Raw genomic sequence first — 19,039 nt, 5'->3', positions numbered from 1 at the left:
TATTGAATTTGTTCTGGTGAGTAGAATTATTACTTTCAGGCTTTTTGCTGTAAACACTGTCTTTTCAGAGAAAATGCAGTGTTTACATTACAGCCTAGTGATTACTTCACTGGCCACTCCTCTGATGGCTGTTAGAGATCCTTCCTGGGTCATGGCTGCCTAAAATGCATTCAAACATTCAGTGTCTCCTCCCTCTGCATGCAGACACTGAACTTTCCTCGTGGGGATTCATTGACTCAATTAATTTCTATGAGGAGATGCTGATTGGCCAGGGCTGTGTTTGATTGTGCTGGCTCTGTCCCTGATCTGCCTCCTTGTCAGTCTTAGCCAATCCTATGGGGAAGCATTGTGATTGGATCAGGCCACCACTTCTGATGATGTCAGAGGTCAGAGGAAGTTCACAGGCAGAGGCAGCAGCTTTATACTTGAATACAAGTAAGATTTTACTATTTTTAGGCAGGCAAAGCTAGCCAAGGGGGCTAGATAGTGGTTTTAACACTTTAGGGTCAGGAATACATGTTTGTGTTCCTGACCCTATAGTGCTCCTTTAAATTATGTATTACTTTATTGATATAACTTAATGAGTACATCCATTCTTCTTTCTCAATTGATATATTTAGATCTATTTGCCATTTATCAAGGACTTTTATTTTAACAGTTTTCCCATGCCTTCTATTAGCCTAGTAATAGGTTAAACTACTAGTTTTCTTTTCATGTTTTGTTATAATATCATTTGGGGGGCATATTTCACTACGGATATATCTATATATGTATTTTTTAAATATTTTAATTTTGGTAATTTATGATATTTGCTACTAACTCTCCTCTATTTTTTTGTATAGTTTGTTACTAGGTGTTACCCCCCCCCCCACCCCCCCCCATTTTTCAGTGTTTCTTAAGTTGACATATTAACTTGGTGAAAGGGCAGTTTATTTGTGAAAAATGCAAAAAAACTAATACGAACGCTATGTTTGGCCAGGGTTTGTGACTATGTGGTTACTAAAAAAAGACTGGACATATGCCATTTTCAATACTCTAGGTTCTACTTTTGCAAATGGTATGCCATGATAGGGCATAATTTTCATGCCTGGGCTGCCATACAGTCTCAAAGAAACATAGGTCCTGAGAACCATTATGGCAAATTTTTAAAAACTGAAAAGGGGGAAAGCCCTATATGTGGCCCTTTAATCTTACAATACCGCATAAAATCTGTAGGTAAGGGTACTGTTATATTTGTGAGACATCACTGAACACAAATATATGTATGTTATTGCAGTTAATGCTAAAAGTATTATGACATTCACAGTTAAAATGCTATACAGAACTAGGCATTAAACAACATTTCTTAATTTCTCAATTATTTTTTAGATTGTATTCATATTAAATTGGGTTGCATATAGAAATATTTGAAATGAAAGCCCTATTTCCCCTGAATAACATGATTTCTAATAAGTGTGGGTGCACTTAATATGAAAGGGGTAAATTATGATTGAACAGACATATATCTCAAACTTCAGGTTTTGTTTTGATTAGAACTTTTACAACTGGCTTCGTCCTTAACCCCTTAAGGACAGAGTCAATTGTACATGTTTGATCCAAACAAAATGTAAACAAAACCTTAAATTTGAGCTATGTCTGTTTAACCGTAATAAACCCCTTTCATATTAAGTGCACCCACACTTCACACTTATTATATATAATTTTGTTCAGGAGAAACAGAGCTTTCATGTTACATCAAACATACACATATATATGTATATATATATATATATATAAATAGTGTAAAGATAGCACTCCTAGGAATTCAGAAATATGGTGAAAAAAAATATCTTTATTCAGGCATCAGCCTAGGGATCAATGTTTCAGTTCACTAATGGAACCTTCGTCAGGATACAGTGCTGTACAATAAACAGTGCTTAAATAACATATAACCGTAATGAATACATTGTATACAGCCTGTGTACTTACAATTAACCCCTGGAATGTAGCCAGCTGGTGTGTGAAAATCATGATTAAAATTTACCCTGTTCAGCTGAAACCACTGTTGAAACAAGCTAGAATGATTTGTTTGTGTTCCACTAGTTGGCATGGTTGGAACACAAGGGGGTGTGTGTATAGAGCAAAGCGATCGCGTGTTGCCGGCTGTGTGGGGACTAGTAGTACTGAGCACTATGTATATCGTGCTGGGGATAGGGCTAGACTGGGAAGGTCTAGGTGAATATTAAAGTATAGTGGTCCCCACGAGCAAAGAAACAATCATATAGGGGATAAAGACAATTGGCATATGGAGTGTTAAATTCTGCTGGGGTACCGTTGTAAAAGCGGTGCGGTGGACAGATATGTTGAAAGCATAGCAGTCAGTATGGGCATATCGATAGCAATACATTTCGTAAAAGCAGACACGTAAATATGTGGCATATATTGAAAGAATGCAATGTCAGTGTGTAGACAGAGCTTGGACGAGCAGAGCTAAGGGGGCATGTGGGATAAAAGGAGGGAGGACCAAAACAGCTGTTTAGCAGAGGGGCCACTAGGTGGGTAATAGCAAAGAAGTGTACAGAGAAAAATATAGATACACAGTAGCCTAGTACTAAAGTAAAAATTAAACATAAACATCCACATTTAGTACACAATTGAATAAGTGTATAGAGACCATCCTGCAAGGGGAAAACGAACACAGGGGTAGTACTGCTAGGCTAACTGTGTATATTTCAGAGTATACAAGTAAATGTGTAGCTGATACGGGATATATGTAGTATGTTTAAGCCAGACAAATAACCAAAGAAAAAGAACAGTAGTAGCTAAGTAGCTGGAGCTGCATTTAAATTAAATTGGTAATGCAAATAGGCATTCAACACATGAAATAATACATGAAATAATACAAAAAATCATCGTAGATATTAGAAGTGTACTGCATTAGATATCTTAGCCATATAGACAATATTCAATAAGAAACATTAACAAGCAGAGTATATATTATACTGCCAGAGAGAGATTAGCTCGCTCCATCTGGTGATATATTGATAGTCCATATATATAGATCAAGTTCAAAAGGCCAAATATACAGTAGTCATATTGGTCTTAGTGAGATGATCATAGAAATATCATTAAGTCTTCTAGAGAAAATGGTGTTGAGAGTCTTAATCCAGTATAGTTCTTTCTGAAGTAGAAGTTTCTTAGTGGCAATGGTATGTGGTCGATTGCCATGAATTTCATGGTGGGTAATGGATGATTAAGTTCAAGAAAGTGTTTGGCCACAGGTAGGTCAGAGCTTTTAGATACCAGAAAGTTGGAGTGTGCTAGCAACTGCACTGGAGTCAGGGTCTTCTCTGAGTACTCTGAAAAAATATATACAGTATATAGTGCAGACTATCTGTATACACAGGGTATACAAGATTAAAAGTATATCTGGGGATCAACTCACATGGACCAGAGCCCTATCACCCCTGGCTCTGGGTTTGAATTGCTCCAATGGAGAGGGATAAACCCACAGTATAGCAAAACAGGATACTTTTCTGAATCAGATGTAATATCAATATAAACAAGCAATTCAGAGCCAGGGGTGATAGGGCTCTGGTCCATGTGAGTTGATCCCCAGATATACTTTTATACTGTAGTAAAAGTCATTGGAAAGATGAGTCTTTCATATATATATATATATATATATATATATATATATATATATATATATATATATATATATATATATATATATATATATATATATATATATATATCTCAATTAAGTATGAATAAAAACTAAAGTGTGTGAAATAAATATTTTTTTCTAATGTTTTTCGTTTTGTGTGGCATTTTAACTGTGATGGCCATAATACTGTTAGGTATTACTGCAATAAAATACACATATTTGTATCCAGCGATGTCACATGAGTACACCAGTACCCCCCATGAACAGGTTTTATGGTGATTGGAAAGTTACAGGATCAAATATAGCACTTTTCATTTTTCAGTTTATACACATTAAAATCTGCCAGATTAGTAATGTTGCCTTTTAGACCGTATAGTAGCCCAGGAATGAGAATTACCCCCATGATGGCATACCATGTGCAAAAAGTAGAGAATCCAGAGTATTCAATATGGGGTATGCCCAGTTTATTCTAAAAGCCATTTAGTCACAAACAGGGGCCAAAGTTAGTATTCATATTTGTTTTTGTGTGAAAAATGTAAAAATAACAAATATAAACGCAAACTGTGGCCAGTGTTTGTAAATAAGTGGCTGCTAAAAAAAGACTGGACATACCCCACTTGCCATACATTGGGTTGTCTACTTTTGCAAATGGTATGCCATCATGGGGTAATTCTCATTCCTTGGCTACCATATGGTCTTGTAGGCAACATTACCAATCTGGCAAATTTCAATGTGAAAAAACAAAAATACTAAATAATGTAATTTGCAAGCCTTATATTTGACTCTCTAACTTTCCAGAACACCATAAAACATGTACATGTGGGGTACTGTGATACTCAGGAGACTTCACTGAACCCAAATATTAGTGTTCCAAAACAGTAAAACTTATTAAAATAATAATATTTTCAGTGAAAGTGCTGTTGGTGTGCAAAATGCAAAAAAAAAGTAACTTTCACTGACAATATCATAGTTGTAATACTATTTACCACTTTGAAACACTAATATTTGTGTTCAGCGAAGTCTCCTGAGTAAATCAGTACCTCCATGTATAGGTTTTATGGTGTCTTGGAAAGCTACAGGGTTAAATATAGTGCTTGTGAATTAAATTCTTTGGACTTTCTACCTGCAGGCACGTCCCTCAAAATTTTAATTAATAAAATAACATAATTATGTTGAAAGATTATACACGTATATACATAGAATTTTAATATAAATACATATATGTATTTAAATTTTACGTGTATACTTATGTAATATATATTTATGGTCGTGACAGCAAAAGCCGTAATGAGCATATTAGAAGCAGTTATGTAAGGTCCCTATGTGAGACCTATAGTAATATGAAAAAGTCAGTTGTGGTGTGCCAGAACCAACGATGCGGTGGGCCTGGAATAAAGAGGGCCCACCCTAGATAAATATATTATAAAAGGGAGTGGTGGGAGGGGCAAATCACCAGACTGAATGATAATGGGGAGTGGTCTGGCATCCTTAAGAAGGGAAATCAAGCCCCTCCTATAACTACAGGCCTAGCCTTCCATTTATGGTCATGGCATCAAATGCCATAATGAACATATTAGAAGTAGGTATGTAAGGTCCCTATATTAGACCTATATTAATATGAAAAAGTTGGTGGTGGTGTGCCGGAACCGACGATACAGTGGGCCTGTAATAAAAAGAGGGCAAAAAGAGTATACCATACAAAATTAAACAGCCTACAAATCAAGCATACAATACAATACATTACATATACATCTTCCGGTAGACTTAGTGTATTTAAGGACAGGTTGATGTGTGTATATATATATATATATATATATATATATATATATATATATATATATATATATAGAGAGAGAGAGAGAGAGAGAGAGAGAGAGTAAGCAGATGCCTCCATTGTCTCAAAGTCCCATTAAAATGTACCGAATATTCCTGGAGGTATGGTTGTCAGCAAAGATGTGGAAGGAGTTACCTGCTTAATTACGTGAATTTAGACCTCACCTGACCATGCATTCAAAACCTGAGAAAGTCTGAATTTACTTGTCCTTAGAGTATTGTTGTGTAAAGCTAGTAGGAGCAGATCAGGGGAACCTTGAACAGAGGTTAGGTTGTTATCCAGAATTATTACTGACAGAATTGTAAAATATCGTTAGCAGTGTTAAGGGGTTAAAGGGTTAAAGTGCCAGGAGGTTAACACTAAGAAACAGACAAAGCTATGGGGAGAATGTGGTAAATCATCCATGACAGACAATCAGTGAGAGAAATTGGATGATAATTATAAAAGTACTCTGAAAACCTAATCTGTGCATGGCCCACCCCCTCAGACTGAAAGCAGCGATATACAGGAGAGAGACGGGAGACAACTGGCCAGGGGAAGTGACAGAATTGGGACAACTAAGAAATCCAAGGAACACAGTTACACATAATGCAACTAATCATGCAAAAATGAAACAAAAAGAAAAATGATAAGGAAGGGAATGGGATCACTATTTAGATAAAATGCCTCTTTTACATATTGACGGCTCTGTCTGTCATACACACACTCTACACAAACTGACCCACATACTGAGAAATTAACTGCCTACAGCTGCCCTGGATGTAAAAAATACTTTCGAAAGGATGAAAGCTGAGAAAAAAAAACTCCTTTTCATGAGCTCAAAAATAACACATGATAATCAATAACAGGGAGTAAAAAACAGCAACACGTGAAAAAAAATGACAGATTTCATAACGTATACCAAAATTTTACCAAACAGTAGACAGGAAAATCTTGATGACACGTTTCTAGCATTTCATGATGGTGCAACATGGCAACCTGGCATACAAGAAGGGTAAGGGTAAGAGGATAAAGAAGAAGGGTAAATGGATAAAAATGGGGATAAGTTACAAAGGGATAATAAAATATGGTGGGGACAATAAAATAAAGAGGAGTAGAGAAAAAAGGAGGGCAACACAAGGTGAAAAAGCAAAAAAATAAAGGAAAAAAGCAAACTAGATAAGAAAAGGAAAATAGACAAAGAATGATGAGAATAATCATGATGAGGGGGAAAAAAGCCCATAGATTGAGAATAAAAGGTTAAAAGGAAGATTGAAATAAGGGAGGAGGATAAAAAAGGGACTATGTAAAAGGTGTAGGAGAAAAACTTGTAGCAAATGAAATCGGTGAAAAAAAAATAGAATAAAAAAATGATGTGTTAGTAGGAACTATATCCAAATTTTCAAACCTGAAAACTGACATAAGTAAAGAGAACCGAGCTTAACTAAATATACATTCTAAGAGCTATTATAAAAATATATGTAATGAGCCTATAGCAGTACTTATTCCATGGCCCATCATCAAGGTACTTGCTTTGAAAAATATTAATTGCAAATAAATCCAGTTCTATCATATAGAATTCAGGATGTAGTTGAAGCTCAGAATATATGATATGGTAGCAGGAATAGTACTTAAGTTCACCTAGAACACCATAAACACTAGGAAACTCAGTCTGTAATGAACACATACTATGTTGCAGAAATACACATATTTTAACATGTTTTTTAAAAGTAATGTTGTATTCATATTTAATGTTATAAGATATATCTTTTATTATAAAGCAATTTGTAAAAAGGAATATAGAAGAACTAGTTATGCTTTCATTGTGTAGCTGAACATTTTACATTTAAATGTGTTGAATATTTTAATATAATAATCAATATGTCCTTGTAGTAGTACAACTGTAAAAATAATTTAGTGCTGATTATATTGTATTTTGTATTACAGAGACACCCGACTTAAAATCTTGCAGAAGTCTTTGGAAGCATATAAATGCAATATATATGCTGTTTGATTAAATTTCCCTGTGATTCCAATGATTCAAATATGTTGATTTCTCTTCTTTCAGCTAGACTGAAATGTCAGATTAATCCAATGAAAAGGAAAACTAATCTTCTTTAATTATGTCTAATAAACATATTTTGTGCAAACTGAAATAATATGTCCTGTCTTTATTTATCACAATGGAATTTGGTGACATTTCAAGTTGGTGGGGCCCCAGCATGGACACATGGATTTTTCTCTGTCTCATTTGTTCCTGAATTTTTAATTAGTAAAATAAATAGGGCATGCTGTGTTGAGGCGAAACTCTCCATTACATGTGTAATATAGTGTAAAATGGTTTGAATGCACATGGCTGGTGTATTTGTAAGTAGTGATGTCGCGAACATAACATTTTGGTTCGCGAACGACGAACGCGAACTTCCGCAAACGTTCGCGAACCGGCGAACTGGGCGAACCTCCATAGACTTCAATGGGCAGGCGAATTTTAAAACCCACAGGGACTCTTTCTGGCCACAATAGTGATGGGAAAGTTGTTTCAAGGGGACTAACACATGGACTGTGGCATGCCGGAGGGGGATGCATGGCAAAACTCCCATGGAAAATTACACACTTGATGCAGAGTCTGGTTTTAATCCATAAAGGGCAGAAATCACCTAACATTCCTAAATCACAATGGATATGGATTGACACCTGACATATGACATATTGACACCTTGACATATGGATTGACACCTGTCCTCAGAGATCCTGATACACACTAACACAGAGCAGAATAGGGACTGTTCCCCCTACATAGGGTCACTTGGCAGATATGGATTGACACCTGTCCTCAGAGACCCTGATACACACTGACACAGAGCAGAATAGGGACTGTTCCCCCTACATAGGGTCACTTGGCAGATATGTATTGACATCTGTCCTCAAAGAACCTGATACACACTGACACAGAGCAGAATATGGACTGTTCCCCCTACATAGGGTCACTTGGCAGATATGGATTGACACCTGTCTTCAGAGACCCTGATACACACTGACACAGAGCAGAATAGGGAATGTTCCCCCTACATAGGGTCACTTGGCAGATATGGATTGACACCTGTCCTCAGAGACCCTGATACACACTGGACACAGAGCAGAATAGAGACTGTTCCTTCTACATAGAGTCACTTGGTAGGTATGGATTGACACCTGTCCTCAGAGACCCTGATACACACTGACACAGAGCAGAATAGGGACTGTTCCCCCTACATAGGGTCACTTGGCAGATATGGATTGACACCTGTCCTCAGAGACCATGATACACACTGACACAGAGCAGAATAGAGACTGTTCCCCCTACATAGGGTCACTTGGCAGATATGGATTGACACCTGTCCTCAGAGACCATGATACACACTGACACAAAGCAGAATAGGGAATATTCACTAAATGCCAAACATTGTTATACACGGGAATATTCAGTAAATAAGGATAAGGGGGGGGGGGACCTACTGTCCTCCCCCAGCCCCCACCCCTGCGTGGTAGGTGGGGGCCATAAATCACAATGGGGGGACCTACTGTCTTCCCCCACCCCCACCCGAGAGCGGTGGGTGGGGGCCAAAAAATAATGAGGGGGGACCTACTGTATGATGTTGTATCGATCAGGTAGTGTAAGGGTTACGCCCGCTTCACAGTGACAGACCAAACTCCCCGTTTAACGCACCCCAAACAACCGCAAACAGTCCATTTGCACAGCCTCACACTCCCCATTTGCACAAGGTTGGATACCAAGCTAGCCATGTCCCGTTTCTTGTCCTCACTGATGTCATTGAAGGTCTCTTCCTCCACCCAGCCACGTACAACACCAAGGGTCCCCGAAAGGTGACAACAAGCCCCCTGGGACGCCTGCTGTGTTTGGTCTTCCACCTCCTCAAAGCCACCTTCCTCCTCTGACTCCTCTTCTTCGGACTTCGCTCTCTGCGTTGCCTCTCTCTGCGTTATTATAATGTGTGTTAAGTAGTACTATTCTGATCAGTTTAATCCCTGTTACGAGTAGAGGACTATTTCCTTGTTTCGCCAAACCCCTTCAAAGATGGAAAAAGCGGTATGAGTGGAAGAAACAAGGAAATGTGGTCAGGTGGTGGTGCCAGCCCCACCGAGGGCTTGTACGTAGGTATGCTAATAAACTGAAAAAAGAAAAAAATCTCCCAAGAAGGAGATCTAAAACTGGCATAGGAAAAGGTTAGACAACTATAATAAAGTGATACCTACAAATCCTTGTGAGCATAGGTGTATAATAGAGGGAGAAAGGGAAAACAGAGTAATGCTTCCTAATACCGTGGTTAGTACCCTTTGTTAAAGTAAATTGAGTAATGGACAAACGTCTTTATTGTATCATTTATAAATAACAAAGGGATACTATACTCAGTCCCCTATAGTGGCTAATTGTGTAATAATGGTAATACTATTACCTATTATATAATATTGCCTGGGGCAAGGAAATTCCCTCTAAATAGATGGGTATAGGCAGAGAGTATGGAGACCGGAGTGATGCTATCATAAAAAGTGTCAATAAGGTGATATATTAAGTTAAATGTATCACAGACACACAGCCACCCTTTCTCTTAGCTAGTTTCCAGAAATGATGGATAGGTAGAAGGGCTATAAAGATTCAGAGAGGTCTAAGAAGAATCCTCTAAACTAGCCCTAATCTCCTTAAACACCTTCAAGGGTGTTCTAAGCTAAAGCTCAATCTAAATGTTTAGATGACTGCCTAATTTCCCATCACAGATACTGGCTAGAAATAACACTGTGCAAGACAAAGAGTGGGTCTAAGTGCCCATAGTGCAGTAAAGTGTCCCTAGTGAAGTGAAAAAGAGAATAACAAGCTGGCGCCCTATCAGGGGACGTATATATGGCATCGATTTTAGGAACCGGGAGATGGAAGAAGATGCTTGGTCGGTCCTCCTACTTCAAATTTGGGGCACTGCGCGTGCAATCTAATGTGCCACCAGATAGGAGTGGTGTGTTAAGAAGTACTATTCCTATCAGTTTAATCCCTGTTATGTGCCTTTTTTTTTGGTTTGGTTTTTGAAGCCACAGTGCATCACCAGAGGCCCGAAAAATTAGGCATGTACACATGCCTGAAAAATTAGGTATTGTTGCTGCAGCTGAAATTTGATGTTTGTTTCCCAGGCAGAAAGTGCCCTAAAACATTGGGGCTTGAACCCTAGTAGGTGGCGGATAAGTCACGCAAGTCAACCTGCATTCAGAGCTAAAATACAGCAGCGTGTGTACCATTTTTAGCCCAAGGCAACTCATCTCATCAGGCCTTTTTTAGTCAAATGTATCGCCCACTGTCAGTCCCTTCGGGATCCATCCCTCATTCATCTTAATAAAGGTGAGGTAATCTAGACTTTATTGACCTAGGCGACTTCTCTTCTCAGTGACAATACCTCCTTCTGCACTAAAGGTCTTTTCTGACAGGACACTTGAAGCGGGGCAGGCCAGAAGTTCTATCACAAATTGGGATAGCTCAGGCCACAGGTCAAGCCTGCACACCCAGTAGTGAAGGGGTTCATCGCTCCTCAGAGTGTCGATATCTGCAGTTAAGGCGAGGTAGTCTGCTACCTGTCAGTCGAGTCGTTCTCTGAGGGTGGATCCCGAAGGGCTGTGGCGATGCAAAGGACTTAAAAAGCTCCGCATGTCCTCCATCAACAACACGTCTGTAAAGCATCCTTTCCTTGCCGGCGTGGTCGTGGGAGGAGGAGGATGACTTTCACCTCTTCCCCTGTTATATTCCCGTTGTGCTGTGACATCACCCTTATATGCTGTGTAAAGCATACTTTTTAATTTATTTTGCAAATGATGCATCCTTTCTGACTTGTTGTAATTTGGTAACATTTCCGACACTGTCTGCTTATACCGGGGGTCTAGTAGTGTGACCCTATGTAGGGGGAACAGTCCCCAGTACAGGTCGTTCTCCTTCAGCCTTTTTATACGAGGGTCCCTCAACAGGCACGACAGCATGAAAGACCCCATTTGCACAAGGTTGGATGCCGAGCTACTCATTTCCCGTTCCTCCTCCTCAGTGATCTCAATGAAGGGATGTTCTTCCCCCCAGCCACGTACAACACCACGGGTACCAGATAGGTGACAACGAGCACCCTGGGATGCCTGTTGTGGTTGGTCTTCCTCCTCCTCCTCAAAGCCACATTCCTCCTCTGACTCCTCTTCCTCACAATCCTCTTCCAGCGTTGCCGCAGGTCCAGCAAGCGATGCTGATAAGGCTGTTTCTGGTGGTGATGGTGACCACAACTCTTCCTCTTCCTCTTCACGCTTATCTACGGCCTGATCCAGCACTCTTCGCAGGGCACGCTCCAGGAAGAAAACAAATGGTATGATGTCGCTGATGGTGCCTTCAGTGCGAATGACTAGGTTTGTCAGCTCCTCAAAAGGACGCATGACCCTACAGGCATTGCGCATGAGCGTCCAGTAACGTGGCAAAAAAAATCCCAGCTCCCCAGAGGCTGTACTAGCACCCCGGTCATACAAATATTCATTAACGGCTTTTTCTTGTTGGAGCAGGCGGTCGAACATTAGGAGTGTTGAATTCCAACGTGTCGGGCTGTCGCAAATCAAGAGCCTCACTGGCATGTTGTTTCGCCGCTGGATATCTGCAAAGTGCGCCATGGCCGTGTAGGACGCCTGACATGACCACACACCTTCCTGGCCTGCTTCAGGACATCCTGTAAGCCTGTGTACTTATGCACAAAGTGTTGTACGATCAGATTACACACATGTGCCATGCACGGCAATGTGTCAACTAGTGATGTACCGAACGGTTCGCTGGAGAATAGTTCCTGGCGAACACATGCGCGGTTCGATCCGCCCCCTATTCGTCATCATTGAGTAAACTTTGACCCTGTACCTCACAGTCAGCAGACACATTCCAGCCAATCAGCAGCACACCCTCCCTAGCAGACCCTCCCACCTCCTGGACAGCATCCATTTTAGATTTATTTGGAAGCTGCATACATTTTTTTTTACAGTAGGTCCCCCTTTATTGTTTTTTAGTGCCCCCACCCACCGCGCAGGCGTGGGGGCCAGGGGGGAGGACAGTAGGTCCCCCCCCATTATTCTTTTATAGGGCCCCCACCCGCAGCTCAGGGTTGAGGGCCGGGGGGAGGACAGCAGGTCCCCCCCTCTTATTGTAACCTAGGACCCCCACCCGCCGCTCAGGGGTGGGGGCGTGGGGGAGAGCAGTAGGTCCCCCCATTATTATTTTATAGGGCCCCCACCCGCACTCTGTATATAGAGGGAGCCATGTTTACACTGTATATAGAGGGGAGCCATGTTACTCTGTATATAGAGAGGAGCCATGTTTACACTGTATATAGAGGGAGCCATGTTACTCTGTATATAGAGAGGAGCCATGTTTACACTGTATATAGAGGGGAGCCATGTTACTCTGTATATAGAGGGAGCCATGTTTACACGGTATATAGAGGGAGCCATGTTTACACGGTATATAGAGGGAAGCCATGTTACTCTGTATATAGAGGGAGCCATGTTACTCTGTATATAGAGGGAGCCATGTTGCACTGCATATAGAGGGGAGCCATGTTACACTGTATATAGAGGGAGCCATGTTATTCTGTATATAGAGGGAGCCATGTTTACACGGTATATAGAGGGAAGCCATGTTACTCTGTATATAGAAGGAGCCATGTTACTCTGTATATAGAGGCAGTGGCGTACTAAGGGGGGCTGGCGGGGGCGGTCCGCCCCTGGTACCACTCACTAGGCGGGTGCCCGGGGCGAACTTTCGCAGGGGCAGCGAAATGCCGCCCTGTGTCTTGTGTAAAGGGACCGGCCACTAATAAGACTATCTACCCGATTTTCCCATCCAGCAGCAGCAGGGTCCTCTGTTCTCGCAATCCGCGAGAGCGTTGCCGTGGGTTGCCATAGCAACTCTCTTGCGGATCGCGAGAACAGAGGACCCTGCTGCTGCTGGATGGGAAACTCGGGTAGATAGTCTTATTAACGAGCATGGAGAATACTGGGCCCCTCTAAACTGCCCAGTGATGCTGTGTCACCGGACCACCAGCCGAGGAGGACAGGAGGGACAGGTAAGTGGCAGCACTTATTCCACACAACATATACACTGCATATGCATACACTCTACACAAACTGCATACAATGCACACACTCTACAGACACTGCATACACTCTACACACACTCTACATACACTACATACACACTGCATACACACTGCATACACTCTACACACACTGCATACACACTACACACACTGCATACGCTCTACACACACTGCATACACACTACACACACTGCATACACTCTACACACACTTCATACACACTGCACACACTGCATAAACTCTACACACACTGCACACACTCTACATACACTGCACACACTCTACACACACTACACACACTGCATGCACTCTACACACACTGCATACACACTACACACACTGCATACACACTGCACACACTATACACACACTGCATACACACTATACACACTGCATACACTGCACACACACTGCATACACACACTATACACACACTGCATACACTCTACACACACTCTACACACACTGCATACACACTACACACACTATACACACACTGCATACACACTGCGCACACACACTATACACACGCTGCATACACACTACACACACTGCACACACACACTATACACACACTGCATACACACTGCATACACACAATACACACTGCATACACACTACAAATACTGCATACACTCTACACACACTGCATACACACTACACACACTGCATACACACTACACACATTATACACACACTGCATACACACTACACACACTGCATACACTCTACACACACTGAATACACACTGCACACACTGCATACACTCTACACACACTGAACACACTCTACACACACTGCATACACTCTACACACACTGCATACACACTACACACGCTGCATGCACTCTACACACACTGCATGCACTCTACACACACTGCATACACACTACACACACTATACACAAACTGCATACACATTACACACACTGCATACACTGCACACACACTGCATACACTTAACACACACAGTGCATACACACACTATACACACACTGCATACACACTACACACACTATACACACACTGCATACACACTACACACACTGCACACACACACTATACACACACTGCATACACACTGCACACACTATACACACACTGAATACACTCTACACACACTGCATACACTCTACACACACTATACAAACTCTACAGACACAATACACACTCTACAGACACTGCATACACTGCACACAAACTGCACACACTGCACACACACTGCATACACTGCACACACTGCACACACACTGCATGCACACTACACACACTATACACACACTGCATACACTCTACACACACTATACACACTCTACAGACACTGCAAACACTCCACACACACTGCAAACACTGCACACACACTATTCACACACTGCACACACTCTACACAGACTGCATACACTATACACACTCTATACACACTGCATACACACTGCACACACTGCATACACTATACACACACTGCACTAACTATACACACACTGCATACACACTGCACACACTGCATACACACTATATACACACGGCATACACACTATACACACATTGCATACACACTATACACACACTGCACACACTATATGTGGCGAAACTGACCTCGCCACGTGTCCTTGGAGGGGGCTGATTGCCCGCCTCTTGCCTTTGGACTATGGACCAGACTTTATGGGAATGTGATACACCAGATAACTATACCATGGAGCCTATTCATATAATGAAAGACTATGGGAAAGACTTTAGCTCCATGGCAATTGTACTGTGTGAGTAGGATCTGCGCGCTATTCGGTAGTTTTGTGCGCGCAGATCCCAGCTATCTGGGGATAGGTGAAATGTCTGTGTGTTATGTGTAAAAGGTGAATTTATGTATTTTAAAGTGTTTTACTGTCTTTGTGTCCCCATGTGCTTAATGGAGTCTGTCTCTGTGCTGGGAGATAATTGGATTACTTCTCCAGCACAGAGAAGGCCCTGTAAACCTGGAAAGCTAGGGGTTTTAAAAGATACTTTACTAACTTTTGAACCCCTGGTCTGATCCATGCCATTTTTTAATATGTTGTTCCCCTGAATGGATTGATTGTGGATATGTAATTTTGTGTGAATGTGATGTATGGTTTTGTAGTTATAAATATTGTGTAAAAAGTATATTTTAAACTGTATGCATAATGGGATTATGTGTCACACTAAGGGGAGGGGATGTGTGGGAGGTAACATCTATGTCATTGGTTATTTTATGCCTCCCCCTGGGTGTGGCCTGTATGTGTGAGTTGGAAATAAAAGCCAGGCTGGATGAGCCAGTCCAGAGTTCCTGTTTTAACCCTCAAAGTGAAGTGTCGTCTCATTATTGGGGGAAGGATTGATTGCATGCTGTTCCAGTTGACTGCTAGGAGTGTAAGCCTATTCGTATGGTTCCTATTCAACTGTCTACAGCATTCAGAGGCTTGAGAGCATTCATATGCTTCTTAGATTCGGTGATTGTGGTGTCTGCCAGAGTGCTTGGAGTCCTCAGGAAGCGCTAGGAGCATCCTTTAACGGAGGTACCCAGTCGGGGTGCCAGGTGATCCATTACACTATACACACACTATACACAGTCATACACACACTGCACACTTTATACACACACTATACACACACTATGCACACAATATACACACACTGTACACACTATACACAGGGTGTACACACTATGCACACACTGCATACACATTATACACACACTGCATACACACTATATACACACTATACACACTGCTTACACACTATACACACACTGCATACACACTATACACACATTGCATACACACTATACACACACTGCACACACTATACACACTGCATACACACACTGCAAACTTTATACACACACTATACACACACACTATGCACACAATATACACACACACTGTACACACTATACACAGACTGTACACACTATGCACACACTGCATACACTATGCACACACTATACACACACTGCATACACACTGCACACAATATACACACACTACACACTATACACACTGCACACACTACATGCACTACACACACTATACACACGCACTATACACACACTACATACACTATGCACACACTATACCCACACACTACACACACTGCATACACTATGCACACACTGCACACTCTATACACACACTGCACACTCTATACACACACTGCACACAGTATACACACACTGCATACACTTCATACATTATACACACACTGCATACACATACATTTAAAAAAAATGCAGTTGTTTTTTACATTTCAAAGTTGGGAAGGGTGGTGCCAAATAAACGATCCGCCCTGGGTGCCAAATGCTCCAGGTACGCCCCTGTATAGAGGGGAGCCATGTTACGCTGTATATAGAGAGGAGCCATGTTTACACTGTATATAGAGGGAGCCATGTTTACACTGTATATAGAGGGGAGCCATGTTACTCTGTATATAGAGGGAGCCATGTTATTCTGTATATAGAGGGAGCCATGTTTACACGGTAAATAGAGGGAAGCCATGTTACTCTGTATATAGAGGGAGCCATGTTACTCTGTATATAGAGGGAGCCATGTTATTCTGTATATAGAGGGAGTCATGTTTACATGGTATATAGAGGGAAGCCATGTTACTCTGTATATAGAGAGGAGCCGTGTTTACACTGTATATAGAGGGGAGCCATGTTACTCTGTATATAGAGGGAGCCATGTTATTCTGTATATAGAGGGAGCCATGTTTACACGGTAAATAGAGGGAAGCCATGTTACTCTGTATATAGAGGGAGCCATGTTACTCTGTATATAGAGGGAGCCATGTTATTCTGTATATAGAGGGAGTCATGTTTACATGGTATATAGAGGGAAGCCATGTTACTCTGTATATAGAGAGGAGCCATGTTTACACTGTATATAGAGGGAGCCATGTTACTCTGTTTATAGAGAGGAGCCATGTTTACACTGTATATAGAGGGGAGCCATGTTACTTAGCGGCCACTAGGTGGCGGTGTTCTGGAGCTCCCCGGGCAGCCAGCGCTTTTCTGCCCGTCTTTCATGAACCATACCCGGACACTTTTACGTGCAGGCACCGCTGAACCTCCAGCCCCTGGTTCTAATTCGTATGGATTAAACAAATGCATGCAAATTCGGTATTTTGTGTTGGAGGAATGTTTTAACCCAGATAGCCATGCCATGGAGCATATTAGTGTAATTAAAGACTTAATTACTTAGGCAATTAAACTGTATTCGTGTGGTCTGAGTGCCATTCACCTAATAATGTGCACTCAGACCTGAGCTATCTGGGGATATATTACATGTCTGTGTTTTATGTATAAAATGTGTCTTTATGTATTTTAAAGTGATAGTCTGTCTTTGTGTCCCCACGTGTGTAATGGAGTTTTGCCTTTGTCCTGGGAGATAATTGAATTACTTCTCCAGGGCAGAGGGGAGGAAGCCAGGATGCATTGTGGGGATGTTTTACTGCTGTATGTCTGTAATTGGTACTTGTCTGTCCATTGTTACAGTCTTCCATCTGGTCCCTTAGGGGAGTGTCCACCAGGTGGGAGACCTGCATAAATTCAGAGGCAGGTAGCCCTCAATAAACAGACCACTGCTTGACCCTCAACATGGAGCCTTGTCTCGTTCTTGGGGGGATTCACTGTATGCTGATGGGGACTGACTGCCAGGAGTGTAAGCCGCTTGGGAGCTTTTCCTGTTCGTCTGCTAGCAGCTATTCGTGAGGTTCCAGTTCGGGAGTTTGGAGTGCTACCTTATTCCCTTGTATGCAGTTTGGGAGTTTGGTGCATTCACTTATATCCAATTCGTGATTCTACAGTAGCTGTGCGTGTCTGTGAAAAGGGGATTATCGCCTAAACGGATTTTAACCCCTTGTCTGCTGAAACGGTCCGTTACAATTGGTGGCAAGCGGCGGGATCGTTCCTACAGCCAGAAGGACAGCTACAGAACACAATTTCTTTGGATTTACAATTTGAGGGCAACGCATGTCTGAGTACAGCAACCCTGACAGCACCAGGATGGAACCAGCAGTGGAGTACGATGAGGGTGACATGGATTACCGGGATGCATTAAGGAAAGGCATCTGGTACCAGGCCCTGGATAATGTACAATACCAGCGGGGTGAGAGTCTCCCCAGTGAAGAGCAGCGGTTGCAGAAGCAAGTTGCCCTTCCTGGGAGAGCAGCCCCTGGAGGAATGGGTGAAGGAACTAGAGCACCGGGTATGGCAGGAGCTATGGTTGGAGGATGCCTACCAGGCGCTCTGGTGGTATATGGCACAGTATATACCCTGGACAGCCGAACATGACAAGCCAGAGGGAGAGGAGTTTGATGGTCCTGGCTTGTTATGGGAGTCCTTTGCAGAGCCTGGCTTCGGGAGCCCTGTGCAAATCAGACTTCAGGACATTTTCTATGAGAGGGAGGCTAGGCATGAGTG

The 19,039-nt window shown here is 41.9% G+C and overlaps 1 protein-coding gene across 1 annotated transcript in view; it reads left to right on the top strand.

The window, feature by feature from the left end:
- LOC134600827 (uncharacterized) overlaps nt 1-7,621 on the top strand; it is a 46,169-nt gene extending 38,548 nt beyond the window's left edge. The window contains exon 15 of the mRNA XM_063445215.1: nt 7,410-7,621. The gene's annotated coding sequence lies outside the window, so the exon portion shown is untranslated. The remainder of the gene's footprint in view (nt 1-7,409) is intronic.
- Nucleotides 7,622-19,039: the final 11,418 nt, after the last annotated feature.

Source organism: Pelobates fuscus, chromosome 3, assembly GCF_036172605.1.
Source record: "Pelobates fuscus isolate aPelFus1 chromosome 3, aPelFus1.pri, whole genome shotgun sequence".
NCBI lineage: Eukaryota > Metazoa > Chordata > Amphibia > Anura > Pelobatidae > Pelobates > Pelobates fuscus.
The sequence above is the reverse complement of the archived record's forward strand: the minus strand, read 5'-3'. Positions and strand labels throughout refer to the sequence as shown.